Consider the following 26,772-nt stretch of genomic DNA (forward strand, 5'->3'; position numbering starts at 1 on the left):
AAGATGCGTCCTCCTGGCTGATCCAGTATCAGCATCTTTGCAACTGATGTCGTTTGAGTGCCTAAATGAGGCTGCAGGGATCAAGTTTTAGGTAGCTGCTAGTTAAGGCTGTGGCTCTCGATCAGCTGGCATTAGTGAGGCATGGGAAATTACCGCTGTTGGTCTTGGCGTAGTGGTGGAAATTTTAAGCCTGATCTATTTGACAGCATATTTGTAACCTGCCATTGAAAAGAGTTTGTCCTGGCCTGTGTGAAGCACAGATAGAGAGCTCTTCAGGGCCAGTGTAATTTTTGTAAGACTTTTGTTATGCATTTTTCCCCCCTCTGTGTTTTTACCATTATAAGCCTTGCAGATCTGTGTGTCCTTTTCTCCTAGATGGTTTTAACTTTCTCCTTTTAAAAGCAAAGATTTCCCGTGTGATGGCACTAGAGAGGCAAAATGTGTCAGTTGTTGGCTGGGCTGCAACAAGCTATTTCTGCACATATTTCTTCTCTCGCCTCATGTTGGTGTCAGCATGTTGTGTTTCCAGAACCAGAAATCTAAAGCAGCTTATATTTAACGCTCTTCGGAGAGAGACTGGAGCATGATGTGCTCATATAATGATGTCTTGTCTTTCAGGGACAACCCAAGAAGATGTCTTGGGGGCCCATGCCCTGGACCACATTGTGCCATGGGCTGCCCAATGCAGGCAGGGGGCATTTGGGCAGGTAAAACCCTTGCTCAGGGGCAGGAGTGAATGGATACTCCAGCACAGGCTTCTGCAGTGGCTGCTCAGACTGGCAGCAAGTGCTCAGAGCTGGCTGACTTGGCCTAAAGATTATGAGTTAGTATTTCTATTTTGTTCTTAGAGAAAAAGCTTAGAAAGCATCAGGGGACTGAAGAGCAGAGAGGACTTCCACTGTTTTCATGCTAGCCCTTGTCTACCGTAAGCACTAAGTCATATAATCTTGCCCATTAACTCATTTTAACATCTTTACTGTACCACCTGCTCCAAAGAAGCTGGAGGTCTGGTTTAACCTCACTTGGAAGCAAAAAGCCGAACTCTAGACTTCCTCCATATGGAGGACTCTTGGTGAAATGAAAGAAAACAAAGGGAAATACTGATTCAGTTCTTTCTTTAGATCCCTGTACAGCCAACCTCTCCGTTTTGGAAGAATTACGAGCCATGTGTTGTCCCTGCTAGCGTGCCAAAAAGGAGAAGACTTCTATGGAGAAATTGTGCATATGCAGTGCTCAAGCTTTTCCTCTCAGTGGCTGCACTACCTGCTTGAAATGGGGAAAATAAAACAGCCCCACAGTGTGTCTTTGCAGCCTGTCCCTACCAGCGCCTTCAGGCACGTTGAAGCACTGGGAAGAGTGGGAGAGACTGAAAAAAGCGACCCGCTTTGGGGAGCAGCCTGAGCAGCTCCTGACGCTGGGAGCAGTGGTGTCCTGCTGCCAGCGGCTGTGATGTGGCAAGGCACTGGGTCCTGGCTGGGCTTTTAGGGGTTGGGTTTAGTGGTTTGTGGGTTTTTTTTTCTCTTTTTTTCTTATCAACACAAGGGAATGGAATGTATTTGCAATCAGGCTGCATTGTAATTGTAATCTATGGCAATTGTGGATGTAGATGTGTCAGATCCCCCATATTTATCTTCTTAAACAAAAAATGTATTTAGATCTGGCTCAGTCTAAAGATGCTGGAAAGGCTGTTGTTGTTTCAATGGCTTTGGCTTCAGAAGTATGTTGTCTGCATGGGTACATAAAACCACATCCACTGGCAAGTACTGCAAGCTTTTTTCTGATGCTGAGAATGCACAATATGTATTTACCTACATAACTGTTTTATAACACATTTTATAAACTTTAACCCTTCACTCACATGTTTTACTGCATCAACCATGTTTCTTGCAGCCAGATATATTTGGAGTCCGGCCTGTCTACCTCCTAAATGAGCAGGTGTGACTTCATACATTTGAAGTGCCACCTGGGAGATATTTTGGGGTTTTTCAGTAACAGAGAGTAAGAATTGTGTACTTTTCTATCTAACCTTTTTGGGTTGGGGGGGAGGAGAGCTGGGGATCCCCATGCTCACTAGTTCAATCTCTCATGTGTCGGAGTCTGAGATGTCACTGCTGGCTGACCTTTGCTATCTCTGCAGGTGGCAGAGGCAGCTGTTAAAGGCTGTGTTAACTTGTGGTTTTAAATCTTTTATATCTCTATCCACCTTCCAAATCCTATGAGAGGGTGGAATGGGAAGCAAATGGCTGGAGCAGGAAGAGGCTTGTGGGGCAGCCTTGGGAGAAGTCAGAGTGCGCTGAGTTCAGTCCTTGACTGGGCTGGAGAAGGGCGCGGGGAAATGATGCTGTTTCTGCAAGATGTTATTTCATTGTTGCATTTTTGATAGAGGCTTCGAAAAAAAGGAAGGAGCCTAGGCTTCCTGCTTCCTTCTCCAACGAAGAAGCAACACAACTCCTTTTAATTCTGCGGACTTTGGTTTATAGCCAGGCAAGTTAGTTCCTCCAGGTTGTCTCCTCTTCTGAACCAGTGGGTAATCCACTAAATAATGAGCCTTTTTTTTTTTTTTTTTTTTTTATAAAAACCTTCAGATGATGAAGCATTAGCTCCTAAAACACCTAGGGAAGCAGCATCTGGTGTGTCTATTAAGCCATATGCACTCAAATTCAATATAGCAACAGAAAAAGACAGGGTGAACATTAATTAAGAAGTCCACTGATAATAAGAACTGACTCCTTTGTAGAAATGATCTGTACTTGAAATGCAGTTTGGTAAAATCAAACTGGAAAAGCTGAACTTTGAATATTCTAAAAATAAAATAAGGATATTTTGAGGGCAGATTTTAATCTACTTTTAGACGAATAGTATGATGGTTTCTTTCATTTGTGCATCACTGCCTTTTAGCTCAAGACCTGGTACCCAAACATTATGCCCTCCTGAAGATTTTGTCTAGGAAACATCCTCTTTCCACAGCAGCAAGAGTACTGCCTGCTTTTCTCCTCTAAATTACTGGAATGGATGGAACGACCAGGCAAAGTAATGTTTTAAAACCCACAAAAAACAAAACAAAACAAAAAAACCCACCAAAAGACCCCAGCATATTTGGGTTGTGGATGGATGTGTGTTTACGTATGTCTATGTATGTATATGTATATGAGGCTATCTGATACACATTGAAGAGATGACATTTGAATAATGTTTCATAACTAGGCAAGAAGATGGAGATCTAAATATTGGTACTTGGCTGATAAACAGGTGTTGTGCAGTGGTGCTCGGCAGTGGTGGTGTGGGTTTAGTACTGTGGATGGAGGAGAGGGATTTCAGACCTAAGGTCTAGACCTGGTGGATTCCAATACTGGGGTACATTTTGTTCTCTTGGCCATGTCTGCAAGGCCAGCTGGCAGGAAACTTCCCCAGACTAAGAAAGCAAAACCCACGAAAACCCAGATTGCCTTGGCTAGCAAGGGGACTGAATTTCACTGGCAGACATTAGCAGGGTTGCACAAAAAAAATGAATCATTAATTTGCCCTGGTATCTTTGCTGCAGTTTGATGTCCAGTTGTAGCAGCATCAATTGGAGGATGCTGTGTTATTTTTGATGAAAAAAGGTTAATTTATGCATTGTAAGCTATTCTTATGGTTTGGCTTTGTTTCAGTCCTTGCCCCACTCTCCCTTCTGATCTGTTCCCCAGGGGAATTTTGACCAGAAGCCCCAGATGCTGCTATAAATTAACCTAAATGAGCAGCCATGGTGCTGTACGGGAAGAATGCAACTAAATGTTTTGAGGGTATATGAAGTATGTGCATCATCAGCAAAACTCATTGCTGTGGCCATTGTTATTAGAGCAGCTACCAAATGTATTCCATGATTGTTCCTGAATGAAATTAAAAACTTTTAAAATTCTTCTGTTAACTTTGACTAAGATAACCTTTCGCAGAGTGAAAGCATCTGGGTTTTGGACAACCAGTGGAAATTATTTAAGTGCATTAATTATCCAGCAATTCTTAGAGGAAAGATAATTTAGAAAAAAATAGCTTCCAATGAAAAGTTTTGAGTAACCATAATTACAGGCCCATCTCAGTACATTGCTGTAAAGGAATCCAGATGATGAGTAACCAGAGTGTATCCAAGTTCCCCCAGTGCCCACTGCTGCTCTTGGCAAAATAAACTCATGGGTTCTGGTAACTGTTTAGTAGAAGCCTAGCAACTTTACAGATGTGTTGGAGACCATTTATACCTGCTTTTTTCCCCACATGGAGAGCGCTTCTGTGTTAAGGAGGTCCTTTTTTCCATGTGTTTCTTCACAAAAAGTTGTCAATGTGAGTTTCTTGTCATACCGAAGCCAGGAACAAAAGCCAGGAGATAAAGCCTTCTAATCTTCCAGTACAACCAGATACAGAAAGTTGTAACTAACATCTTGATGGGAAAGGAATGGCGTCTGTTACATACATTTCAACATGTGTATGTATACCTGTATGTATACGCTTGTGCATTTGCATAAGTATTCTGATTTTTAAAGAGAGGAAGGAATCCTGAAGGTGAAATGAACACTGGAGATAAACAGAACTGATTTTTTTTTCACCTCTTCCATGGGACTAGCTGAGTGTGTCTTAGTGTAAATCTGTGTTATGAGGCCACAAGTCTGAAAGCGATGCTTTTGCTTTATGGAGTCAGGGTAATGCATACAGTAGTAATTGGAACCTCAACTGATACCCGACTCCTGTGTTCCAGAACTCAAAGAAAAAAAGCAAAGAGAAAATAAAAATATGTTTTTCATGGTCTCTGCATGAAAATGCTTCAGCAGTTCTCCTCTAGATCCCAACGATACAGGATGCACGTTTCTGGTGTAACAAAGGAAGCAGTTTTTCCAGCCAACAGGAGAGAGTAATTGCTGCCTTCATGTTCATGGGGACAGTAGCTACTATATTCCCAGATATGAACAGCATCAAAAGAGTGTCTGGGTTGTGACGGTAAGTGCAATATCCAAGTCCTCAGGCTCGGAGATGTGCAGGATGCGTGCAAGCTCCAGCTTGCCTTGAGATGCAGGCATGTCTGCTTCCTCTTGAAAGGTAAATGTGTTTATCGCAAAGGTTTTCTTGTAGAGCACCGTATGCTAATAGCCAGGGGTCTGACCTACTCAGCAGGACCCTGTTCAGTGCATATGTGATACAGAGATGGCCTCTACGTCGGCATTCAGACTGAGAGCTGAACTACATAGGCTCAAGTGGTTAATCCAGACCTCGTTGCATTCGTCTCATGACAGCTAGCCAAAAACAGAGGTCTTGGATTGTTGTTGACTTTTTTTTGTAGAGTAGGAAGTTATGGAAGGGTTTTGGCTTCCAGTGGTAGACTTGGATATGGTACAGTCTGAAAGTAGCCTTCCTGTGTTGTAGGGAAATACACACCTAGCAGCAGGCTGGAGTCACTGGGGATAAATCACTGCACCACTTGCCCCTGCCTGGAAGGCTTACCTATTAGTCAGGTAAGTGGATTTGCCTTGAAAACATCCAGCAAATTCAACTGTTGATGGTTTTAAACTCAACGAAGCAAACCTGTGCATCTGCAAGAGGACTTCTCTGCTTCGTTCACCTAGAAGCAAGGTTGAAAGTTATTAAAAAGGGTCAGAAAAGCATTTGACATCTGTGGCACAAACACACTCAAATTTTCATCCTGGGGGAGGGAGGGCCTTCAGGTAATGGGATTTAGGAAGTTTCTGTCTTCCTTAAGACCTTGTTAGGTGATGTGATTGCCTTGCCACCTAGTAATAGGCCAATAAGGAGACTTTTGATGGCTGTCACTCAGCAAGGGAAGTGAACGAAGTTAGATGATGGTGATAAATTACTTGCCATGTTGGCAGTAGAAGGGGTTAGGACAGGGCAATTGTCTGCCTGAAGCGATGTGGAGCAGGTGCATTCGCACCTTTGCTCAGTAATGGGAAGTGCATTATATTAGACTTAATCTGTGCATGCATGTGAGAGTGAGTCTGCAAGGTATTGTGGGATTATTGTCATAAAATCATTAAAAAGCAGCAGGGAAAAAAGAAAAAAACAGGCAGTAGGCAGAAACATGTTGATTTCTCTGGCAAGGTCAGTACAGCTCCAGAGAGCAGCATTGCTGTGCTAACTGGCACCAGCAAGTTCCTGGCCCTACATTACTTTTTCTCCCCTTAATCCCTGTTCCCCACCCCCAGTTTTCTTTATGCAAAGTGCTATTTGCCCCCCTCCAGCAAATGCCCTGCACTTTTCCATCCTTTCTCGCTGTGGCTTTCTTGCTTTCTGCAGTTGCTGCTTGCCTGTGAGAGAGTACCAGATCTGACTTTTGTGCTCAGCATGGGGTGATGCTGCAGGGGAAAATATCTGGGAAAGGATATACCTCTAGGGGTGCAAAGTGCACGTAGTACAGCAAAGATCACCAGGGATGATGCAGAAAAATGGTACAACTGTGTAAAGGGAATACATCCAGACCTTTCCGAAGGGACCTACTCTTGGGGCTGGAGTTGGAGGATAAGCTAAGCTTTTCCTGACCAAGTCTCTCTTATTGGTAGGATTTTGTTTGCTTCCCTGCTTTCATTGCTGGACAAAGCCACAAGCAGATGCTTCCCCAGGTTGCCAGTTGCTGAGATGTGGTAAGTGGGTTCTCTGAGCTACCTCCATACCACACTTGAGATGAACTGGGCAAACGATCTCCTTGCTTTGGGTGGTATCTGTAATGCAAAGAATGTAAATGTTCGTTTGTTTTTGATTCAGTTTTGAACAGACTTAATTCTGGGTCAAGCAAAATTATAGAGCGAGTCCTAAACCAGCAAATCTTCTTCCAGGTTTTCTTGCTGACTCCTTAGAAATAACCACTCAGCTGTGTACATTGCTGTGTAGCTACGCAAGTCCAGCTAATTTTGGTTTTCTAACTAAATCCTTGTTGGTGTTTTGAATTTTTTGAGTGAGATTTCCAAGAGGAGCAAACTAAAGTTAGGTTTCTAAACCCGTATGCAGGCATGTAAGTGAAAGGCGTGGAGCAAAAGCTCTGTTCCATTGAAGCTAATGGTGAGCCTTTGGTCATTCTTGATTTTCTGGGGGAGGGTTATTAAGTCCTTAGGCATGGCTGGGCACTGACGCAGCAGAGGACAAAAATCCCACACTCATTTCTTGCCGAAGTGTAAGAATTATCAAAGCGGTCAGTGGTGCTGGGAGTGATTTGGACTTGGGTTTCCAAATCATTGAAGATTGGGCTTTTAAATGCATTTAGGTGATTCATGACTGGACATGCAAGACTTCTGAAAACCCAAGTCTAGCTCGGAAAGTTTTCACCCAGCTTCTTGCTTTTAAGAGTAAATGAATGTCTGCGAAGGGTGCTAACTATTTGTTAAATTGGTGCCTTTTTTTTTTCCAAGCCAAATGTTGCCATTTTCTCTCTAGGCAGGAGTGAGCTCTGGTGGCATCTCAAAAACATCCCCTTACTGAATCTAAAGCGATTCAGAGAAATTTGCTGGACTTGGTTATGGAAAAAAAGAAATGCCTGCTTAATTAAGCAGTATTCTTTATTAAATTTGAATTTGTAGCATGGGTTGAAAAATGTCTCTCTTCATAAAGGGCATAATTCTCTGTGATGGTGGTTGATGGGAGCCCTTATACAGAGAGTGTGCATGGGAATTTAGTTTGGGCACAGGCGCAGCTGCAAAATTTCTGGCCAGCAGCAGAAATTTCCTCATGTTTTTCTGTCATGAAATCATTGCAGCAACATTTACCTGCCTTTGTACCTCAGCAGCAAATGCTTGCATAGAAAGGAGGTGAAAAATACAATTCTTCCCCCCACCCCAGGTTACTCTTAAGAAATATTAATTGCTTGTAAAGCTGGAGGTAAACAATGGAGAGGGTGAAAAGGGAAGGGGGTATTTGGAGGGAGTCCAAACAAATACCTGTGTGGCAGCAGGCTGAGCTGAAGGCACTTTCAGGTCAAAAGTAGTCACGCTGTCATGAAACCCATGGGTAAACACCTGGTGTCCTGATAACGAATATTGTCACTGCACAACAAAACCAAAAGGCTTTTGTATGCATGTGCCTTGCTAGGACCCTCACTTGCCTGCAGCCTCTCATTTTCTCAGTTAATCTGAGTGCTGGTGGGTCAGATCCTGCTTTTGGGGCGCACCTGGGGGCTGTGGGGTGCAGGGTTTCTGGCATTGCTGGGGACTGTGGGCACAGGAGCCTGCTGTGCAGTTAGTGCTACGTGTCTCTTGAGATGTACCTTGCAAATAATCAGTTGATATAGTAACACAGTTAGTCAAGATTTTAAAAATACTTTGGTTTCTGAATCACAAATTGCAATGAATTTTTTTTTTTTTTTTTTTTAGAGCAGGTGTTGTTATGGTGTGAGAAGAGCTGGCTGAAGCAACAGCACGAAATCTTCCAGTGTGTGTAGACCAGCACAATTTCCCATGCATATGGATGGAAAGAGAGGAACTATTTGTATTTTTCCCAATAGACTTTACCGATGTCTGACATATTACCGCAGGTCTTCCAGCAGAATAACAAAGAAAACACTAGTTTTCCTCTGTGGTCTCATCGACTCTCTCTAAGAGTTGTAGCTTGGTATTAACAAGTAAACAATGTTTGCTTCTGCTAGATTGCCTTATGCTATAGAGATAAAATAAAATTACCACGAAGAGAAGGTTTTATAAATGAGTTACTGGTTTGCTGTTTTTGGTTTGGTTTTGTTTTGTTTTTTCCTTTCTGAGAACAACCCAAACCAAATCCTGCCAACTGAAAGGAGCAAGGGGAGAAGTCACTGAAGGAGGAGGTGATTGGATATATATTTATTGCATTTGTAGAAGTACATTATTGCTGATTCAATGAAATAAGAAAATTGTTTAGGCTTGCCTGAATGAACATTACTTTATCTAATCAACCTTTTCTAAATTGGTCTTAATGTACTTGTATAAATACATTATTTCCAAACCCCAGGTTGTGTGGGTAGCATCAATTCTGCTCTGCTGTGGCACTGAAATGTGCCCACCCTTTTATTCCATGTTGGAAAGCATTATACTCCCCCTCCGACAGAGTGGATAGGAAATTGGTTGGAAGGATGATGGATGATGTGTGGCTAAGTGGGATGGGTTATTTAGTGGTGGGCTGCCAGCTTCTCTGTAGGCAGGCTGCTGCATGTAAGCCTGGGCTGCTGCTGGTTTTGGTGACCCTGTGGGGAGCCTTCTCATATCCGTCAGGGCAAGAGCAGTTGGCATTCTTGTGCCCAGGGGGTCTGTGGAGTGAGTTGCTTTTGCAGGGGCTTGGGAAGCCAAAGCGATTTGGCATTTAAATACTGAGAAGATTCTGTGGCTTGGGACTCTTCAGAGTGCTGCCAAGCTTGATCTGGGGTTTTTTAGAAGATAACCTCCAAAATGTGACCCGGAAGGCTGATTTCATGAGGAAAAAGAGGGACGTACTGCCAGAGCTTAGTATAACCTCAAGCAAAGGAACTGCTGTGGTATTGATTCGGGTGCGGGAAAGGGAAGAGCCACAGTCAAACTCCGAAAGGAGCCGTGTGGACTTTGCCCCGAGGAGCGGGATCAGAGGCTAAGCTCTCCTCCTTGTGCCCATGGGTAAGGAGGTTTCTGGCTAAGCAAGTAAAGGAGGGTTTAAAGGCAGGCTGATGGCTTATGCCTTGCTACCAGAGCATGGAACTTCTCCTTGCTCCTACTGGAAATTAATCTGGGACTGTTCCCTTAAACACATTAAGTGGTTGTAATTGTGTTATTATTAAGCTGAAATTATATATCTAAAGGCCTTCATGCGTAGGTCATGAAAAAGCTAAGTAGCATTACAGGGCTGGAAAGCAATAAACCATGGATTCATACAAAAAAAAAAAAAAAAACAACAACAACCCTTGTCAGTTTTGCCTTTGATAAGCAGTTAATTTAGCTCAGAATTGGCAGAATTCCCTGTAGTTTATGTAGGGGATTTCTAGCTTACGCTGTAAACATCAGAATAGTATTTGGTTATCCGAGACAACTGACGAGTGTTGGAGCATGACAGCTATTGGGAAAGCAAATTCCGAAGACAGGTTAAATCTGAATATATATATATATTTTACAGTAATAAAGGCTGCTTTAGGTGTGTATTGTGGCAGAACAAAAAGCAGGATTGTTTTAGTTAATGATAGTAAAGGGTCTGTGTACGTTAGCAGGTGGGGTGAAGCACTGGGGATGAACCCATAGGGTGAAGCAGCATGCTGTGCATCTCGCAAGGGCCCTGCTTTGCGCTGACTGTGGCTTGGCCCCTTGGAAAACCCTTGGGTGTGCAAAGTGCGCTCCTAATTTCATCCCCCCACATACCCATTTTGCACAGGCAGTATTGTGTGCTGAGGAATGGTAAGTTGGGGTAGTTAAGACGTTCACTTCCAAAGTACACTCCTGAACCAAATGCTCAGTGTAAGTACATTTACATTGTATTTTGCAGCATTTCCTTTGTTCACATTTGTCTTATTTAAGCAACTGTCCATTTTGGCAGCAGCACATGGTACGGTCAGTAGCTTTGCTAACCCTGCACTTGTTAACAAGGGTGTCTCTCCTCCATCAAACCATGACTCTTGACTGCGCTGTTATGAAATGTACAGCGTGGTTACAGGATGGTGTTTTGAGGGTCTTGTTGTGAGTGTACGGTTCAGCTAGCCAGCAGGTCTGTCCAAGGAAAAGACCTTTAGCGAACAAAAATACAAGTGCTACAAAGAGGTAATGAAAGCAGCCCAAAATCTGTTTGTCTCATCTAAGGAGAGTTTAGGAGACCTTTATTGTCCCTTCTGTGATGTCCTGGTGTTGCTATGGAGGTATCCTAATGGAGCAATATGGAGAAGATAAGTTATTTTATATGATTTATATCAACTTATTATGTGGGGGAAGGTGTGTGGACTGACATGTGTTTTTGTGACTATAATCAGGATTTTGGTTCATAACCAGTCCAGCAGGGTGCTTCCCACCACACTATAAGACCTCAACTATAAGGGGTTGTGTCCTAGGGGTGTGCAAGAAGCAATCTCATTTGATGCTCAGTGGTTAGAGAGCAGCCCCGGGTAAGACTGTAGGTAATAAGGTATCTTTGCACAAGTCACACTGGTTGGGGAGCTGCGCCTTGAGAAACCCAAAGATAATGCAAAATTAAATCTGTAACTTGGAAACTGCAGCTGAGGACTCATGACTATTCATTTTAGGTGTTAAAATATCTGTGGGGTTGATGATTAGAAGGCAAGATGCTGCAAGGGTTGCAAGGTAAGGTCTCTTGGGGGCAAACTGGTATGTAGTGAGCTGGTAGCTATTACATTGGGGGACTTTGCAGAAAAGCAGGCTTAAGAAATCTGACAACAAACAGACCATATTTGATCCCCGCAAGGCGATATGAGAAGTTTAATGCATAGCCGCCTACAAAAGCAAAAATGTCATCCTTTATAACCTTTTAAGCAGCAATCTCATTGAAGGGAAATAACAGATAGCAATCTGGTTATTTATTTATTTGACATACTTTAAAAAAGATGAGAGCTAGTTTATACATTTGTTCATCCTCAGAATGACATACAGCTTTCCAAGTAAGCCACACATAAGTTTCATAGACCGTGGCGGTATATTTTGGTTTTTTTAAGAACTATCGGGTAAATCCAGAGACTAGCAGATAATATACTCAGCTTGAAAATGATAAGCACGGAGATATGAAAGCCATTCCTTTTCCTGCTGTTGAAATGGGAAGATTAGTGGAAATGTCATGGCTTAGAATTCATGAAGCAATGTTTCCCTAATCAGCCATCAGAATAAATTGCCAGAATACAGTGTATTTGTATGTATTTCTTTTATATGAAAAGACTCTGTCTAAAGGCATCTTCAAACAGGTGTTATAAATACATGTAGAAACCCTTATACATAACATTTGGCATTATAAGGCTTATCTCCTAATTGTGTTATGTCTGATTAGCTACTATAAACTAGATCAGCATACAACTTGGTAAATACTTGCAATAACATGTTCTGCAGGAGGATTCTGCCAAAATGCAGTGCTGCTCACTGCCCATTTACCTTGGCTGAGGGTATGGCCTGCATATGTCTGGTGGTGCTGCGTCCTTTGGCTCAGGAGCAAGTGGGAGGTAAAGGTTTGCTTTGCATCCAAAGGGGTCTTGGCAGTGTCTGCAAGTAATTTGCGTCTTCCAGGTGCAAGTGGTGAAATCTGGGTGGGCATGTCCATATTGCTTCTGTTGTACTTGGGAGGCATATCTATGCTAGAAAATGGCAGATTTAGGAAGTGTGGGGATAGAATTTGCATAAACATGTCCTATACATACAAATAAATAAATATATATATATATATATATATATACACATGCATGTGCACATATGTGCTCTACTGCTTCTCAGCTGGAGGTTTCTGTCCCTTACGTTCTGGACATTAATTAGAATGAGGGAATTAATGAAAACCATAACCAATTATTTAAACTAATAAGCTTGCTTCACTGAAGCAGGTGAGGGAGTGATCACTCCAGCTGCTCTGCTGGCGGATCTGGAGGGGCAGTAACTTCTGACTAGGGCAGTGTTTGGGGCAAATAAGTGCTTCCCCTATTACAACTGGGTACAAGAAAGGAAACGGGTGCCCTCGGCTCTTCCCAGGGTGGGACGATCTTTGTGTTTCCCTGTTCTGCAGAGGGAGCAGGCTGGAAAATAGCTTTGCTCACCTCTGATGATGCTGTGTGAGCAGAGAGAGGAGGATGCTCTCTGGTAAAGGGAGCTCACGAGGTAAGCAGGAGATGAGGGACATAAAGCAGAAGAAGCACAAAACTGATGGGACAACATAGGATACCTCACCAGTTAGTGATGTTGTAATGGGAACCCCATGGGCCCAATAAGTGTGCCAAAAAATATTGCATGCTATTTTGAGGTTATATTACCTTTTTTTATCCAGCACAGACAAAATTCATGTTCTCTGGTCTGGGCTGAGATTTATGGCGGTGGAGGATATTAGTACTTTTCCGATTAGAGCGGTGTGGTGGTAGGAGACTTCCGTGCATCGGTCTTGCTGCTAGAAGGCTGACAGCGTGTGCTTATGCCTCCATGTGTATTAGCAATGGTTATTAATTTCTTTTGGATGCAAAACTAGAATTAGTGTCTCTTGGCTTTTTCTTAACTGAAAATGGCTTTTTAAATATGTAAGAATCAGAAATCTTTTTATTTTTGATACCTGGGTCCTTTCCCAAGCCTATCATTCACATGATCATTTCTCATTAGGCACAGTGGGCAGAAGGTTAATTGTAATTGCATGGTCACCTGGACTGTTGTGTGATTTGAAGCAGAATTTCTCTGCTGTGTCAGGTCCAACAGTATATTATTCGAAAGCATTAGTGCCAGGTTGCTCTTTAAATCTGCCAGGGAACTGAAGAAGAAAAGATTTAAGCCTTCGATTTAGTGTTCTCTTCTTGCTGTCCGCTTCAGGCCACTTTACTAGTGATAGCAGAATGTGAGCAGAATTAAAATACAGAATCTTTAAATAAAATAAAATCAAATGTAGCAACCAAGAAGGTGGAGCCCTTCATCTTAGTAACTTAATGCCATGTATCTTTGTTGACAACTCTATATGTAAATCACTAATTATTGTAAACTGTTCAGTTCCCCTCCAGGAAATCCAGACTTCAACATTAAAGGCTAGCTATAAGGAATGAAAGCCTTGTGCCAATTCCCCACAGGTTTTATTAAGCTGCAGAGAAAAACCAAGGGGTTTTTACATCATGAATAACAGTGATAGAGGGGTCAGCAATTTACCTACATCAGTGGAGATTACTGGGTTTGGGGCCATAATTATAAGCACTTCGTGGCTTCAGTAATACATATTTTCTACCTCGGTGGAGCAGCAATGGAAGGAGGGCATGACTGACTCTGCTCAGCTGACATCTCATTTCACCGCTTTACGCCAGAAGTGATGTCCAGGGATGCTGTGAAGGTGCACAACTGGTTGGGGGTGCCTGTCTGGGATGGGTTTTGACACAAATATTTTCCTGGCCTTCCTTTTTTTTGAGATGGCAGGTAATTCGCAGACCCGCCTGGTGGCTGGGACCGAGTTTGGTGGCTTCAGCACTGTCTGGCCCAGCTCTCAGGCTTACGGTTTGGTACCGCTCCCGGACTGAGCTGTAGGTTGCTTGATCTGTGTACGTGGTGGTGTGTACCCTCCTATAGCCATGGGGATGGCTGGTTGTGGTCCATCAATGCATTTGAACAGCACCTGGGGTGGTCCTGTGTGAGCTGGAGGTTGCCGGGGTGCAGGATGAGGGTTGTGGTCTCATGTGTTTCAGACCATGAAAACTGTGTGTTGGGCTGCATGGCCAACGTGGCCTTTGAAGGGAGAGGGCAGGAAGACGATGGCTTTCTGCAGCCTGGTGTACCTGTGGCTTCAGCAGGTGTCATGCGTCTTGGAGGAGGTGACGGCAAGCCGTTGCCTGTTCATGCTGCCTGTAGGCAGCACTGGTGTGGCTGATGCTGTGTGAGGTTCTGTAGTGACTTTGGCATGTGCTGAAAGGTACGGTCTGGCTAAAACCCCACCGCTTCAGCACCTTTGTTCTGGATTTTAACTCAGGTCATACATTTACTTTTCCTTTTAACCCAGTCTTGAAGACAGTCTCGCAGAGATGCAGGAATTGCCCAGACAACCAGAATCCCTTTGTTACCTTCACTCACCAGCCACTTACCTTAAATCTCTGAACTCTGATCACTGTCTTGTTGAAATGCAATGTTAATTTTCTGTTGGTTCATCTTTATAGCTAATTCTTACTGTATTTCACTGTAACCCATCCACATACTTCTGGTCTATCCAAAGTTCTTTGCAGGGAGAGACAAGCTCTGAAGGGTTCTAAATTCGGGGCTCCTTAAGCTGATCATATTCCTACATTATCTCTGGAAGAGACAGCTTAATCACCTTCTGCTTCTTTCCTCAGGCTGGAAAAGGGCAACTTTGGAAAGCAAAACTTCCTATTTAGATTTATCTTTAAATCTAATTTTTCATGAGCAAAGGAGAGCTTTTCTTTTGCTCTCTCTTTTTAAAAAAGAAGTAAGACCAGCCAAAAATATTCCTGTGGATTAGTGTAGTGTACAGTGATCCTGATACTTTCTCCAGCACTGGCCTTTTGTCTTCTTTCTCCTCTGCCTTCTATTTATATTATTCTTGGCCACCTTTCTTGAAGGAGCTATTGATTAAAGGATGCAAACTGCCTCAGATCCTGCATATCAAGCTGGTTTTTTTCGAGTTGCTCGGTACGTGAAGAGCGTCCATTTTTGCACTGCAGTGCAGCTTTACCCAGATACCTGGTCTCTCCAGCTCTCGTTGTTGGTTGTTGTTTTGTTTTTGTTTTTTTTTTTTTTCTTTGCCCTTCCATACTGCTAAATGGACATCTTGTCAAATCCTGTTTGCACAGACTGACAGCTATAGAGGTCTTGGAGAAAAAGCCAGATCCCTGCACATATACCCTAACAAACGGAATCAAAATGTGAAGTCACAAGTGAAATATATCACTGTGCTTCCCTGTCAGATTTTGCTAATATCACCTGGATAAATTGACAGAGGAACACCTGCAGCAAGTTAACCTATTTTTATTAGCACTTGTTTCACATATTTATATTTGGTTATGAATATAGGGACTGCTGGGGAGAAAGCTTTCAATTATTTCCTGGCAGGTTGAAATGCCCCCTGTTCTTCACGCCAAAAGACTGTCGGGGCAGTGAAGTCACTTTCGAATAGCACAGCAATTAATAAAGAAAGAAAAAATAATTTCACAGTCTGTTGTTAAATTAGCAATTCTTCAGAGTGTCTGGAGTTCCTGGCAGAATTAATATGCGCTATGAAGCCTTGGGCAGCCTCGGTGCATATCATTTACCCAGCAGCTGTAAGAGCAAAATGCAGAGATGAGGAGAGGTCCTCGACTGCAAGGGAAATACTGGAATTATCTGTCTAGTAATCATTCAGCAGCCTTGTTCACAAATAATCAAGAAACATTTGGATTTGGATTACATCCCTGGTTCTTTTCAAGACAAAAGCAGCAGAAACAGTGGTTGGAAAATAATGTGTTAAGTAACGTGAGGGAGGGAAAAAGGCAAGGAGCAACATATATTTGAGCAGAGAGAAGAAAGTATACACCAAAAGTGCAATAAATTTCCCTTGTATTTTATAGCAGCTTTTTGAAGATTGAATGCATCTGCATAAATAATGTAGCAACACATTTAATTGCAACTATTTGTTTTTAAATTTGGCTGGATGATGAGAGAATTTCTGTGCAGAATAATGAAACTTGTGGTTTTGCCACTTGGCACAACTTTAAAAAAAATAAATTGCGAATGCTATTTTGTGTCATATAAGTGTCAGAGCCTCAGATGTTCCTGGCTGCTCTCTAGTACATCTGAAAAGAAACCACCATCCAGTAGTGCATCCATATGGAATCCATGCTGGATATTGGGGAGGCCAAGAGGTGACGAGGGGGAAAATATTACCAGTCCCTATTGAGTCAAGAAACTCCCATTTAGTCTTCCAGTGCAAAGTGTACCACTTCAAATAAAGGAATAAATACTGGGCTTTTTGCATTTGTCTTCTGATGGTTGAGCTGTTTGTGTTTGCATTTCCAGGCTTTCTTCTCAAGAAGGCTAGAAACCTCTTTTCTTTCTCTGTCTGGTTAGTTGTTTTTTTTAATGACAAGAGTGACTCTTCAGGTTCTCCTGCGGTCTTTACCTTTCAGGGCTGCTGAGAAGGACAAGCAGCACCTTCCTGTGCCACCCTTGCCTGCTGGGTATCACAGGATAGATGCCACGATACCTGACGGGTTTGAAAACAAGTGTGGAAGAGGAGCTATGGGATGGTAAACTGTTGGGGGTGGCTGTGTATGAAACATAAGATGAGCAGGTTGCAATCTTTTCTTGCAAGGCGTAGGTACACCAAACCCAGGGTGCAATGCCCTTGTGTCCACACCAGCTGCTCCCCTTTCTCTCCACTCTCATCTTCTAGTCTCCCCTTGAACAAATTAAACGTGAATGGTCTGTAAAGCAAAAGTGTTGGATTTTTCTTCAGACTGCCTTAGGAAGACTGTTCAAGTTGATGCACTGCGAGGGTGCGGAGATGCAGCAGAAATTACAAATAAAGATAGTGCTGGGTTTCCAGGGCAAACAGGCTCACGCAGGCAATGTTTATTTCTTTGGATGTAGCTAGAGAGCAAGCTAAGCTGTATGTGAGCAGCAGTATCCCCTTGTAATAGTTTGAGAATTAAATCTCCATAAATCAAGCTCTGACAGATCAAAATCTTAAATAAAAAGCCTGTGAGAATGGCCAGCATCGCTGCTGCAAAGTGTGCTTCAGGGTGGTGCTTTATGGTATGGGGAAACGGATTTGGCAGGAAGGAGGGTTGTGATGAGGCTTCCTGTAGCAAGAGGGAAGGCAGTGTTTGCTTTTGCTTTGCTTTACTTCTTGCTTCACATATGAATTTCTGGAGCAATTGCATATGTCAAACAGCCATTTTGGGGCAAGAACAAAGCCCATGAGAAGAGGCAGTGGACAGGGATGCTAGTGGGATATCTTCCTCCTAAAAGTAGGATGATTTTGTCTCAGAAAAATACTGTTTATGGTCTGACAAAGAAAATATCTTCTCGGGATATAACTGCATTTTTTTTTTTTCCTCTGGGGTTTTGGTGCTTTTCTGTCTGGTCTGGAGTCATGGCAGTTCTAGCTAGTTCACGGCAAGGATGGTCCATCTCCAGCATACTAAAGCCATCTGCCCAAATAGTTTTGAGAATGGCTCCAAAATCAGGAGGTTTAAAGTGTCAAGTTGTATTGATTTATCATGGATTTGAGCATATTTATTCATATGCAGCAAGTTTTCCTCCAGAAATGGGAGAGATTGTACTGAAGTAAATTATCTTGTTGTTGCAGGGCTGCAGGATTGGAGCTCAAAGAAAAGCTCCCAGTATTGTCAGGCTGACGTGGGAAGAGCCATCAATACCTCAAGTTGCCCTTTGAGCTTGTTCCTAAAAAGGAGCTGTTCAATGGACTTACTCGGCAAGGCAGATGATCTGTGAAGTGTTGCGGTGTCCATCTGACCCAAGAGTAGTTTAGTCAAATAATGTCAGTATTTTTATGTCTGGTTAATTAAACTGAAATCATGGAGTGCTGTATCTGCATGTGATGGGATAACTGCTTGATGCTTCTGCATTTTGTTGTGTGTGTGGAGCTTGCTCAGCTTTCCTCGTTAAATTTCTCAGGGTGTTAATACTTGCATGTCCTCCTTGCACACACCCTTTGATTTGTTGCCTCCTAGCTAAAGCCAAAGCATCTCGTGGTATCAGGGCAGAATTTATCTTCGCAAGACCTGCATCTGTAACTACAAGCAGTGCGCTCCAATGCAAAAGCCCATGAGCCTCTGTGGAAGGAGACATGACTGCACGGAGGCATTCCCTAAGAGACATGTCTGCGTTTCTTTCTATGCACCTCTAAGCCACCTGCCCACCACATAGTTAGCTAGCATCTTAAATTTGCCAAAAAAAAACCCAAAAACCCACTTCCCCAAAGTAATTTTTATGTGCGTCTCATTTAGCACACTTAGTCCAGGCAACTCTGGATAAATCCTTCCTGTCTTTTTTTTTTTTTTTGGTCAGAAGGACTGTAAAAGATCCATCTCCATCGCTGTCTGATGGAATTTGAATAGATGTGTCTGAAGTGACATATGTTCAGCCATAAATTACAGAGGAACAATTTTAAAATAAATTGTCTGCAGCCAGTCCTACCAAATTTACTTCCAGAGATAGATGAACATAAAGCTAAAAGCAAACAAGCCCTTAAACATTTGATGCAGGGTTTGAAAGGATCCTTTTGTGTAGGTGTTAGCATCACTGTAGGTTGGTGGGATGCTGCCTATTTTGGACCAAAGCAGTCAGTGGAGGACAAGCTGATGTTATACCACCTAGAAATCTTGCCCACACAAATGAAGTTAGGCAAGGTAGAGCCAACCAGGAGGAAATGTTTTAAGCATTTTTACTACTGTATTGCCCACATATGTACAGTCTATTAGTTCAAGCTAAAACCTTGAAATGTTGGTAAACACACAGGACATAAATCATCAAAATAAATCCTCCCAAACGTCATATTTCTTAACCACAATGGGTTGAAACTGTCCAAACCACAGCATAATCAGACAAAGTTTCTTTCTTTGCTGGCTGGGCTCCAGATTCCTATGGCAGACTGAACCAGAGGACTAAACCCCATATATTGTAGTATTGTGCCAGCAAACATGCGCCTTTGAAGAACCATGTTTTCCAGGAGATTTTGCTGGCTGGTCTTTGCATTACTGTCCATAACATGTGTACGCAGATGGATATAGGGGGGTTTGGCTGCATCGTTTTCAAGTTTGATCCTGTCCCCCTGTTGCCGTTAGGGATGATGCTTGTTATTGCTATTCAGTCAGCGCTGCTATCAAACTCAAGGGAGTTCTGCAGCTTGTCCATCAATCCTCCTCTCACTTAGTGTGCAATGCAGCTTGAATGTTTAAGTTACCATTCACGTAACAAAGGATGACCTGAGGTGCGTGTCTTTGTGTGCAGAACCCCCCTAAACAGACTCTTGTGCCTCTTGGATTACGCGCAGAGCCAGGCAGCTCAAGTTATGTTTTTGAGCGTGCAGAAACAAATGTGTCCCTGCTGCCTTCTGTATCTGAAATCGTATTTTTCCCTTAGGTGCAACATTGTAAATCATCACTTCCTCTGTTTAAGAGAGTAAAATGATTTCAGTTTGTCTTCGTTAAAAGAAAAGAAAAGACAATAATTTAAGCGTAATTTAAGTACATCTTTGTCCTGCACCTTGGAGAACAACGTAAAGATACACAGATATATTTTTATAGACATAGAGATTTAGAGAGATAGATATTTTATAGCTGCAATAGGCAGAGATGCTGTAGTATCAGCATCCACACTGGGATGTGGACTCCCTTTTTTTATTGTAAGCCAGGTAGCTGGGGCTCAGTGAGACCAGCTTGGATCTGTCCCTTGTAACCAGAGAGTGACAAGGACCACAGGTGCCACCTGGGCTGAGAGCTGAAGGAGCCCTTGTACGTGCTTGCAGGAGCACATGTTTGCTGGTTGCAGAAATTTGGGGTTGCTAAGAAAAGACACTTCATCCGAGCAGTAGATGGGATGTAGATTCTTTAGAAATGTACCAGTTTCTTCCAGGGTTTGTTGTTGTGGGTTTTTTTGAACAAGAAATTCTAGGGAAAAAAAAACACCCCAAAACCAAAGCATGCCCGGCTAACCCTGCCATCAACGTATCCAGTAGGAGCGCACTCACACAGTGCTGAGTGCTTTTGAAAAATCATCTGATTCCCCTAAAAACATTTATTTTCCATAGCTTGCTTGCCTTCTGCAAAATCAAACGCAAATGATAGTGCGGGTTTGCATATATGTCAGAATAAATCTACTTCCCTGCTCCTCTATCACGCTGCTGAGAGTTTAGGCTTGATTCAGGTTTTGCCTCATTGATTGCTTCAAAATCGTCTTTAGAGCAAAGTCGGGATGTGCAGAAATATAGCCCATTAAGATCTTAATGTAATCACGAGCATTTTCAACTGCATTGTGTTCTAGGTATTTTTATGGCTTGCAAATGTAGATGACTTGGGAATTTGATGAATTTTTCAGAGTGATGCCATGTGATGAAGTTTTATACCGTTTAGAAGAAACACATTAACGTCATTAGTGGCAGTTAATTCTTAGTTTTCCAGCAACTACGGTCATGTCATAAATTGCCATGTGACAATTTAGTGAGTCACGTGGCAGAAAAAGGGGTATTTCAGAGGGAGGAACTGAAAGTACTAATTTATTTATATTCTAGTTTTCAAAGTTGTTTTGGTATTCAGAGCTAGAGCTGATTTCAGTGCAGAATGGAGGTAATTCAGCCTGAGTTAGCGTAAGGTTGGACAGAACAGCATCAAAAGACACAATTTTTTGTTAGAACCAAAGAAAAAAACTTGAAAGAGTATTTCCCACTTGAGATGCATGAATCTGCATACATCCAAGGTAAGGGCAAAGTCTCTTTTGCCAAGGTACAAAGCCCTTAGATGCCCCACTTACCCAGCAAGCTTCAGGAACCCATTTAAAAGGACCTTTAGCAGGTCTTGGGCTACACCATTGGGTCTTGGAGTTTCCAAAGGATGCTGACAAGTCTGCTGGATTCAAGCAAACTGGCAGGTTCAAATTGCTATGTTTTATTAGTGGATTTTTATTTAATTCCCTTCAAATCCCCAAGGCGTGCTGCAGGAAGCAACGCAGTGCTATTGCAGAGAGACCAACCCTAAAGGAGATATAATCGGGGCATTTTACGCATTCTTCTGTAGCTTTATAGCTTTGGCAGCAATTTTGGTGTCGGCCTGCAGTTCAAGGAGAGCTGTTAAGGAGGGGCAGGATTAGCTCTTGGGAGCCTGCTTGTAAATTCTGTAGGAGGATGCTCGGTGGTGGGTTGCTGTAGTTCTTGAAATACTTTTTAGAAGAGCATGGAGATCATGTGTTTATATTGGTTGGGAAACATGGAGACAGCCTGCTGTGTTTTTTATTTTGTTTTTTCTTGTAATTAAAAGTGCGTTTCAAGAGCACAAGCCGAGGCTTGGAGCCACTCAGCGGTTTAATTGATTCTGCGTTGTAAGGACCATACCTCTCTATACCTTTCTTTAGGTTTTGGTTGCATCTAAGAGGCAGCAGCCCCCTCTTCTCTGTGCAAACACTTCAAAGCGTGGCAGCTCTGGAGACAAGAACAGGGGTTGTTTTATTTACAGCTTGGTTTTGCTTAAATCCTTCATCTCTCAAGGCATATTCCCCGTGCTGGAGCGATGTGCTGATGAAGGCGGAGTTGATGTATTCTACCTGCTGGACACCCCCCCCCCCCAGCATGTCCTCCTTGTGTTTCAGCAGAGGGCTGTCTTGGTGTGGTTGGTAGGTCTGTCCGTGGGGCAGAGAGTTTTATGCTGTGGTTGCTTCTAAAAGCTGTGGTAATTTGTGCTGTGTCCCCCTGCCCGAGGAAGTTTGCAGTCTGAAAGGGAAAATGGGACTAAAGGAGAGGAAGGAGGAGCAAAGAGAGGGGTTGTAGTTTGAGGAGGAAACATCAGTTTCAGCGGATAACCTGTGCTCCATCTAGACTAGTCATCCTTATCTTCATTCATTTTTGTTACATTCTGTCCGTTAGCTTTATTTATGGATTAGTGCCACTGCCTTATCAGTTATATTTGTGGTTTCTGATTACTGTGGAGACTAATTCAATGCTCTGCAAGGGAGGCAGTGTAATTCCTGTTAGAGCTTTATTTTCTGGGATATGTGAAAGCTTGCTTTGCTGATCCTAAGCACTTAAGTACTGTGAGTTTATCCTTCCTGCATCATGAGAGTGTGAAAGGAGTAATAGGTTGGACCTTTTTTATATCTCCTGGGGTTTCAGGTCTTAAAAGGTTGTGTTTCCTAGCTTTTCTCTCTCCAGGGACAAAACTGGAATTCCCACTAATATTACTTGGGTGGATTTACCAATGTAGCCACGTACGTGGCTGTGGATATGGAGACCCTCAGAGGTGGTCCTTGCTTTCAGCACTTGTTGCCTGGGGCTGGTGTGGCATCGAAGGCGTGGGGCAGCTGGAGACAAGCGGAGCCCTACCTGTTGGATGCAGCCTTCAGCTGAAACTAAGGGACAGTCACAGGGATGCAGCTGCGAATCATTTGATGTTCAGGCTTGCAAAAAATAATCTGTCAAGTAGTCCCAGATGTTTGATGTTATTGGCTTGTTCTGCTGGCTTCCACCCCCACCATACTCACTGTTTCCAGTATTGGTATAGCACATAAAGTTCAGCAGATCATTTGGAAAGGCCAGTTTTCATTGTAAGATGACCAGTGATTCCTTACCCATATACCCATGTTCCAAGAGCCAGTTTCTCTCAGCACGGTTCTTGTGGGCTCCTGTCTGCAAGGTATGAAGCCAGTGTCTAATTTGATCGCTGCTGGTTTAAGGGATCAGCTCACACCATTGCTGTCCTTAGAGGCTCTTGCTGCTGTCCGTCATCGCAGCCATCTCTCTCTGGCCCATCCTGAAGCGCACGAGCAAGAGACTGCACAGGCGTTAATGCTCCATGCCTACAGTATTTTGTGGTTGCTACTAAAAATAAAAAGAGTGAAATTAATTTGCTAATAATGGATGTGTTACTAACAGAAACACATCCCACTTCTACCTAACGCCAGCAGGTTGTTTATGGCATATTTGCAGTGTCTAGTCTATTATTTTTTTTCTAGCAACCAATTTAATTAAAAGACTATTTTCACACATCACTGGCTGTTAATCAGTAAAAGTGTTATCAGTTTTAATATTAGGAACAAAGAAGCAGGTATCAAAGCTTAAAAGTTTATTTCATTTCTTTTCAGCTGGCTTGCAGCAGATTATGAGTCGTCTTAGGCTCATCTTGTTTCTCTTCCTTTTCCCACCCCCTTGAAAAGAGATAGCACCATTATGTCTGTGACTGTACCGTACTAGTTACATATCCTTCCAAGAGCTGTTGAATTAGAAATATTGAAATAGGAATATAAGAAGTCTAAAATAAGATTTAATTAGAAATTAAACCCCAGACACCCATATAATTTTAAATAAAGTAATTATTTATTTATGATAGATAAAATATACTTCATGAAGAAGTTGTAAGCTTGACTGTCGGAAGAGGAATGGTAAGATATAGACCAGAACCCAAGGTACATGCAAGGTAAGCTGTTCATGGCCCTGTTCTGCTCTGAATCGAGTTTCCAAAATATCTGAGACATTGGCCATCAGTGGCAGAAAAATGACACGGTACCAGCTCCTGCATTTGGTTTTTGATCTCAGCCAAGGCTGTACCCATCTGGCTACCGTGATACCTGCTCTGCAGTGTGGAGGCATAAAATGTTCCTGGCTTAGCTTTAATCTAACAGCATCCATTTCATCACAGCATCCCTGTTTATTACAGGATTGCTACTTGAACCATCTCACCAGCTGTCCTCTCCTTTGTGGTGTTGTCCTGGTTTTGGCTGGGATGGAGTTAATTTTCTTGCTGATGCAGTGCTGAGATTTGGATTTGATGTGAGGACAGTGTTGGTAGCACACTGATGTTTTTAGTTGTTGCTGGGTGATGTTTATACTAAGTCAAGGACTTTTCAGCTTTTCAGGCCCTTCCAGTGTGAGGGCTGGAGGGGCACAAGAAGCTGGGAGGGGACACAGCCGGGACAGCTGACCCCAACTGGCCAAAGTGATATTCCATATTGTATGATGTCGTGCTCAATATATAAACTTTGAGAGGTTAGCCAGGGAGGGTGATGGCTGCCTGGGGACTGGCTGGGCATCAGTCAGTGTGTGGTGAGCAGTTGTATTGAGAACCACTTGATTTTTTTCCCTTGAGCTTTGTTTCTCTTTTTGTTATCTCCCTTTTCATTTCAATTAGTAGTAGTAGTAGTAGTAGCAGCATTATATTTTACTTTTATTTCAGTTATTAAACTGTTCTTATCTCAGCCTATGGGGTTTACCTTTTTTCAATTCTCCTTCCCATCTCAGCAGTGGGGGCAGTGAGCCAGCAGCTGTGTGGTATTCAGTTGCTGGCTGGGGTAAACCATGATAGTCATGTACAAAGCAAACACAAAGGAAAGGTACAGAGAAAAGTGTTATAATAGATACTAGTAATGCCTGAAACACCCACGCAACTACAGCTGCTTCTGTCCCTGAGCATGGTAGCGTGAGTGTAATTTCCATCAGGACTGGTCCCCAGGCTGCTGGTCACAAGAGGCTGGAGGGCTGTTCTGGGGGAGCCCTGCAAACCCTTCTCTGTCCTCCTCAAAGCATCTGCTGCAGGGTACACCACCGCTTCCTGTGGCAATTCTTGCATTTATTTTTATTTTCTGTCTTCCCTTTTCTTCCATGTCCCATCTTCTGTCCCTGAATTCTTCCTTTCTAATCGACACAAGAGTATTTCACTTAGATAAGACAGCACGTTGCTCTGCTGGCTGTTTGTTGTAAAGACTCGTGTTGAAATCTTCAGTGTAATTGAATGCTCTTGAATGTTCCTCCTTATTCCTTTTGGATAGAGAAGGGACCTGCCTGACCCATGGGAGCCTGCAGATTATACAAAAATTGGTCCAGTTCAGTTTTATTTCACATCTCTCATTAAAACATGGGTTATTGGTGTTGTACATCTGTTGGCTCGGTACTTATTCATGAAAACCAGACATTCCCTTTGAGCTGAGCTACGTATCATACCGTCATTAACAAGCTGCACCTCGTTGAAAATCTGTCAAGGAAAACTGACTTATTTTGCATTTGCTGCTTTGAACAAAATAGAAGCACGGTAAACTCTTGTGCCGTAATGATTTTCTGTCTGTCTTGATGGGACATAATGAGATAAATTCCAGTCCTTTTTTGAAGGCTAATTACATCGAGTACACACTAGACGTGGGCTGCCCTTGTTATTTTTGTGCTTTCATTTCCCCATCTCTATTGTCTGCGTGTGCAAGTGCGTTTGATTTGGCTTTGAAATACAAACTGTAGGTTAGAGAGGAGCCATTTGGTGGTCTTCTCTCTCCGAAGGCTCTCCAGAGATTGTTTAACAAGTCCTTGCTGTAGGTAGGGCAGCATTTGAAGGTGATTGTGGAGTAAATAAAATAGCTTAACTCTGTGCTAGAAACTGAGGAATGTGCCATACAGCATAAGAGCAGCTCATGGCAACTGTGCTAACAGCCATCAAGAATAAATTCAGCCCTAAGTCTGTTCACCAGTCCTGGTGTAACGACACAAAGCAGATGAGCTGCATCCTGCAGAGCTCACAACCTAGGTATGGAGCACTAGCTGGATGATAAGCAATTTTGGAAATTGGATTTTTAAAACCTGTAAATACCTCCAGTCCCACTAGTTGTTCTCTGCCTGTCTTGTGGGAAGAAGAGGGAACTGGGGGCAGGTGTGGGAGGGTGCCCGGTTCAGACAGGTCAGCAGGGATGCTGGAGATGACCATCCCCTAGAGAAAGCAGATGCATGATGGAGAGCTGGCAGCCTGTGGTGGGCTTGGGAACTGCTTCATGGTTGCATGGCGCTTGCTGTAGGAGCTGCGTGATCCAGGCAAGACTGGAGGTGGGGCCTGCGGGAGGTATATTGGATGCTCTTGGATCACACCTGTTTAGATGCATGAGTGGTCTTTGTCATCAAAGACTTACTGGTTGGCTCTAGGAGTCAGGAGCTGATGTGCAAGTGTCTCACCTTTGGTGAGGAAGCTGGTGACGTAAAAGGAAACATGTCAAGAGAGTTTCTCTGGTACTGCAGGAAGCAGAGCCAACTTCAGAGGCAGTTGTCCTAGTTGGTCCATCAGAGGAAAAGGGATCACTAGTCAAAACATACTTTATCTACAGTGAAGATGAATTGTGTCATCACTGGCTGAGTTTTAGCACATGACCTTCATGCTATGATTGTCTGGAACATTCCTGATGGGTTAATATTAATGCTTCTGCTGTGAGCTTGCTTTCTTTGCAAACTAATTACAACTGGAAAGTTGGAATGCAGATGGAAGGGCTCTGGGATTTCCAGGTAATATCTGTAAGTCTGATAGCAGACCTGTGTATCGTTGGTATCATACTGGACAGAATTATTTTAGAGCATATCTGAAGGGAAAAAAAAGCAGCACTTTGGAGATGCTTCAACATGTCTCTGTATCAGTGCTTTTTGAGACAAACAGAAAATCAGCTTTTCCTCCTTTTGCTAACTTTGGGTTTGTAATTCCAC

General features: G+C 42.9%; 1 protein-coding gene across 10 annotated transcripts in view; it reads left to right on the forward strand.

Moving 5' to 3' along the window:
* EPHA5 (EPH receptor A5) overlaps positions 1-26,772 on the forward strand; it is a 211,508-nt gene that overhangs the window by 91,718 nt on the left and 93,018 nt on the right. The gene's annotated exons all lie outside the window — the stretch shown is intronic.

The sequence above is a fragment of the Falco rusticolus genome, chromosome 1 (assembly GCF_015220075.1).
Source record: "Falco rusticolus isolate bFalRus1 chromosome 1, bFalRus1.pri, whole genome shotgun sequence".
NCBI classification, from domain to species: domain Eukaryota; kingdom Metazoa; phylum Chordata; class Aves; order Falconiformes; family Falconidae; genus Falco; species Falco rusticolus.